Here is a 6,424-nt window from a genome sequence, read left to right on the forward strand (position 1 = left end):
TGTGTAAATCCGAGCATGCCAGAGCATAGAGCAAAAAAAAAAAATGCCCCATTAAATGTACGTGCTGGCATAGACCAATCGGGTGAAAGCTTTAATAAGGTTTAATAGCAAACTGCTGTGAATAATAGGAGCAGCTTTTGAAGTTCTACACAGCAGAAGAATCAATTCCTAAGAGGCGGCCATTGTATAGTAAAAAAAATGCAGCGATGAGTGAAGGCAAATCCTATGCGGCCACCAACTAGGGTAATGACTGGGTATATGGACAAAGTTCTCACCAGTGAAAGGTGATGTGAGCAGTGATTAGTTCCTAAAAAAATAAGTGCCAGAACCCTGTCAAAAAGCCGCTGTTACTTGAGCCACCTATTGCCTCTGACATCGCTGCTAGCGACAGTACCAACCCAGCTACTAACCATCACACTTCTACAAATGTGAAAATTCGGAATATTCCAGGCCCCCAAAAGAATAGTAGCAGCTTGGGAACAAGGTATTTGTCATTTTAATGTATGTTGTACTAATAAACTGTTGTTGTACTCATCACTAAATTAAGCAGACAGCAACACCATGTGGTAGACTGTCATAAGTGAAAGTGTTCACAATTAAGTACTGGTGCTGAGCACCGAAACCACAGGCTCAAATTAAGCACTGGTTGTGTGACTATCATATAAGTGCAACATAGAAATTTCCTATTGAGTGTTGAAGATTACATGCACCATCAAGCATTGCAACATGATCATCTTTGTAATGGTGGTGTTCTAATATTAATTAGAGTCAATCATAGAAGTCTGTCTCACTAAATCTTTCTGTATGCCATTTATCTTACACATGACATATGTTTACCGCTGAGTTTAATAACAGTTCTACCTTTTTTATACATTACTATGTAATAGCAACAATTTATGGTGCAGTAGTAGATCAACATATTGAGATGAAGATGTAGTCACTGGGATTTCCAGATTTTCACTTAAATTCACATGAAAGAGCTTTAAATTGCGTCTCATGTTCCTAGAGTTCACGACACAAAGTGTGGCAATGGCAGTGTATTGTGATTCAAACTGAGGCTTTTCAAGGTCCACTAAATGCACTCTGTTTGCCACTGTGGGACATGGACAATTACAGAAACTGTTATGATACATTTTAATACTTCCCCACAAGTAGTACATTCTCTCACCTTACTTCTGCCTCCAGTGGGAAGTGTCACCTTTACAGGTTTGCTAGTTACACCATTAGTGGTAGGAATGTCAGCGACAGCATTGTCGCCTGATGATTCAGTCAATTACACTCGACCCAGATTCAACAATTTAAATAAATGTCTTCAGTATCAAAGTTAATAAGGCTGTGATCTGCCACATGCACTCTTGATTTTTGAGGGACTATTTTCACTCAAGCGCCAAATAGTGTTTAGATAGTTTTACATTTATAGTCAGTGGTTCATATAATCTTAGATGCCTTTTCGGATATTAATTTGCTCAGTTTCAATCACAATTTTAAAGGCATTTCATGGTATCTATATCTGCAAGATGGGTTACTCAAGTCCCGAAATACACATTAGGAATTTAGAAAGTCAGTGTTAAAGAGCCCAAAAACATTTACCTTTTCTATGCAGTGTTTGTGTCTATCACACATTAACTTCTTAGGTACAACTTGTATGGATTGGCCAGTGAGTAAGTTTAATTTACATAATCATTAACTGTAAGGACATGACCTTTGTTTGTTGCAGCCCGGTAACTTCCATGATTATTTCCTAAACTAAGTCAAAATGAACACATTAAGTCATATAGACACTAAGGGCCTTATTACAATGTCTGGAAGTCGTACGTCCGTCTGACACTGTTGCGGTCTCTGGATGACGGACCTCCGGTCGGCAGTCCTTACACCGCTATTACAATGCGACCACATATGGGGTGGTCCCATAATCCTATTTCTATGTGGGAGCTTATGCTGTGACACTAAATTGGCCGTAGGACAAGCCCCCATAGAGAAATGGGAGTTTCTGTTAATCCCTGCACCGTGCGGCAGGCACATCACGGTGCCTACCACACAGTGCAAATATTAACATGGGGGCACAATAGGTTCCCCCTCGACCTCCTATCGCAGGGTGAAGGGGGCCCAGCACAGTCACTTTCTGACAGGTTTTCCATGTCGGAAAGCACAACATGGAAAGTCTGTCGGCACCGACATCGTAATGCTGACGGCGGAAATGCCGTCCTAGGGCTTACGGTGAGGCCTCCGACTGGCCGATGGGGTCGTTGAGCCCTTTGGAATACAGTCGGAATGACCAGCTGGTTTCACTTTCGACCACCTGCATTGTAATCCAGCTGTCGGAAGTGAAACCGATGATGTGACTCGAAACCCTTCGACCTGCGGTCAAGGCTTTCCGAGTCACATCGTGATGAGGCACTTAATGTAAAACAATTCTGGCAGAGTTACTCCTGAAGAAGTTATAAGATGTATACCCACTCCAGCAAATCTGGCCACAAAATGTGCAGACCATGGTTGCCAAGCAAATGCAGCTAACAGATTATATCTGACATGAACTGGGATGTTGATTCCTTATTTGAGATCTATGTGTTCATAATCATATTTGAAGGCAGCACATTGAGTCACCATCGAAAATGTCATCGCTTAAACTAGTTACGTCTGATACTTTTGACTGGCTGTGGTGTGCACATAACATAAAGGTTATACATAGGGACACAGTGCATATTTGTGTCTTGGTTGCACAGGGCAACTCTCTCTGCTGCAATGGCATGCACCATTGGGAACGACCATTAAACTCAGCTCAAAGTCCTCATTGTTATCAGGAATATTATATTTAATTACACTTCCTTGATAGTTGCTTCTAGCTCATTTGCACTTTCTCAACCCAGGAAAAGAGCTCTGAATTGCATGAGGGACGATAAGACAATTGCTTAACTGTGAACGTTGGAAAGATTCCATAAGAGTTTAGCAAACCTTGTCATAAGCCTCTAAATCAAAGTGCATTAATAGAAATGTTCACAGAAATGGATTCTGGGATATAATGGAATGGAAAATGTATGCAGTTGGGACACAGGCTGACTCTCCAGAGCCTGCAAAGAGCTTTTCTAATTTCTAACTAAGCTGAATGGTATTGTGGGCACCATACTATACACCACCGTATACTTCTCAGTTGAGCAGTTCCATTCTTAATGTTCTGAAAAGTTACATTTGATATGTTACCCAATTTCAAGTTACTTGCTTTCAAGCTTGCAGTAAATTTATAGTTGTACATTTTTACATATGATAACTTTGACATGTGCATTTTCGGAACTCCTGTTGCTTTCATAAGTTGTATGTGGTTAACTTTTAGAATTGTCAACCGTTTCTCTGCAGTGCACCTGTGGATGTGAAAAGAAGGAGAATTACTGGAAACAGAATAATAGATCCTTGTCAATTTGTCATTGGATGATAACTTTTAATGTCCATTGATTTCAGGATCTCTCTCCCGGAGTAAACATGATTTTGCAATGACTTGGCTGAAACGATTTTCAATAAGTTGTGTGATGAATATTAAATGGGCCTCGGTAAAGCTTTTCAGAAGTTATGCCACTACAGAAAAAAACTATCATACTGCACCTGTGTGAACTGGTGTGTGATATTGGCCTCATGCCATAGTGATGCAATTTGCCAAAATACACTTTTATTGAACATTCAATCTAGACTCACTGACCAGATAAGGCCATTTCCCATTATTAAAGATAGTGTCATTTTGTTGGTCACGACCACAAAGGGAGAACTTCAAACTCTCTAATTTCCTCAGACTTGCAGTGAGACAAGATGCTGCCAATCTTCAAGTCTCACTAAGGAAATCTGCTGGGTTGTTGCTTCTCAGACCAATATCTAGTGTAGATGTTGACTAATTGAGTAAAGATTTACAAATATATACTTAAATTTGATGTTTTTCTAGCACCACCAAGAGACTATTTGAAAATGTGATAAAATCCAGGAGACCACAATGTTCCACAAAACCTGCTCGATCCCTCTCATGTTACTGAGTAAATGCTTAAATCAACAGTCTATATTTTGTCAAATATATTCATTCATTTAATTATTCATTCCGAAAATCAGTGATATTTTTTGCTCTAGTCTAGATGCAGGTCGCCTGAGCATTCCATGTTACGGTGTGGCTGAGCCTAGCACATTTTCTTTCCTGTATACTTTTTGAAGGAACCCCGCAAAAGTTTGCACACCATGTAGATGTTCACCTGATTTAACAATGAAATTTGTAATTTGAAAAATTGACTGCAGTTCCGAATTTTCAAATGAAACTACTGTAGTTCGCACCATGCTCATGGAACTTAATTCAGGGTTCATATAGGGCTCCAAATTTGTACGTTTGAACTCAAAAATTCAAAAATGCCAAAGTAATGAAGCCTTGTGTATTTTAATGGTATATTTCATTACTTTCATGAGGTTACCGACGTTTTTAAAGAAGCAGTGAGTTAAAAAATCGCCTTGAATAGATTTCTGAGGGAGAAAAAACAAACTAATTTTCCTGCATGGAAAGATTTTTCCAAGACATATTCTAACAAAAATATTTTTAGTAGAGAAAGCCTCACGTCCCTGCAAATGTGGACAATGTACACACATCATTGTGAAGTACAAAGCCGAATTTTTAATCCGCAAAAATATAATCGTGAACACCCTTAAATATGGCAGCACATTTGAGTTACGGTTCACCTTTTTTTGCTCTTTTTGCTATCAGTACAATTTTTTGCATCACCTAAATTCTTTATCCCTAATTTATTTTCTGCATAATTCCTTATGTGGTGTACCTGTTTGGTGAATTTTAGGATACCCATTGATATCAGTGCTTGATATCTCTGGAGAGTATGGAGGTGTAACTTGACATCCAAATATGAAGTACGATTTTAATTATTAACATGCAATAATTAAATCTGAATTCTTCGTCTTGCGGCACTCTTTTCCAATGCTAAGAGAATTAACCACAGCAGAAGAAATAATTTTCTCTGTTGAGAACACAGGACATAAGAACATAGAACACACTGTTTCCTTAAATCAGATCTCTAATCATGTTGTAAACTCGTAGGGAAAAAACGCCTTAGGTATCTCAATAGTCTGCCAAAGGCATGTTAACAAAATACAAACATACCCTTTATTCAGATGCCCATTGTTGACTTAATATTGCAGACAGCAGCTGTGAAAACTGATACGTCTCAACAAACATGCTGTAAAACAAGTATTATAGAATTAAAAAAATGTCTTCATTAAGACACACTTTAAACACTAACATAAATTACATTTGCCTAGTGTTTTATTACATTATTCAACCTATAGTTTTCAGAACCATTCCCTGGTTCTAAAAGATCTGAATTGGCATGGGTTATTAACAAACTTAATGCACAAGTAAATGGCGAGTTCTAATTATTTATAACCCTAGAATGACATCTCGTGCAACTTGGGGTTTTATTAAACTATTCTACTTACATTTTTGCATTCCCAGAATGTATTGGTGAAACTCAGGGCCACTGGAATTACACAGATATGGTGTACCACCTTATGCAGCAGGGTTGACAAAAATATGTGGCAAGAAAAATCACATTAGTGAGCATAATGTTAACCTTTTGTTGGCAGTATTATTTCACAATTTTTCCATTTTATCACATAATTAACACTGTCTTGGCAAGTGTCAGGAGGGAGCAGTTCCACACTTAAAAAAAAAGAATTCTCGAGTCACTAGAAACAACATTTTTTGTTGAAATCTACAAATTATGCAACAAATGGAGGCGCATGCAGCAAGTTCTGTACATCCATAGTCTTGTGGAAAACGCTCAGCAAGATTATTTCTCAATATAACAAATACATGATACATACCATGCATATTATTACCCAGTAATGGTATCAGGGACGACACTCGACCATCAGGCTTGTGATGCATTGACGTGTATCCGATTTATATATTTGTATATAAAATAGGATATAGAATGAAGAGCCAATCATCATAAACAAGGGCCCTTCAGTATATTGCATAATGCCGCTGAAGAGGTATCCACCATATGTACATGCATATTAAACAGGAGTGCAGTGGTCCTTGAAACAGGAGGGACGAGGAACCCTACAACTACACCCACAGCCTTAGTGATGACTACTTTACATTTGCATTTATTGGTTGTGTCAACAATGGTCTTTTATTTACTTTTGCCATCTCCTTTTGTGATCTTGTGTTGTTGTTAGGTGATTTGTTCCTACCGTAGCTTCAACCTTCTATCCCGGTATGTTGGGGACTAAGGCCAGAGCAGCACTTTTCCTGTTATGGGAAAGCAAAAGCAAAAATTATCTTCCTCCCCATTATTGTGTATGGAGCTAACAGGGTCCAAAAGTAAGAGCGGTGTGAAGTTATAATTGGAAGAGTTTCATTGGCCTGTGCAATTGCATGTGTGCCAAA

This window comes from Lissotriton vulgaris, chromosome 11, assembly GCF_964263255.1.
Source record: "Lissotriton vulgaris chromosome 11, aLisVul1.2, whole genome shotgun sequence".
Classification (NCBI taxonomy): domain Eukaryota; kingdom Metazoa; phylum Chordata; class Amphibia; order Caudata; family Salamandridae; genus Lissotriton; species Lissotriton vulgaris.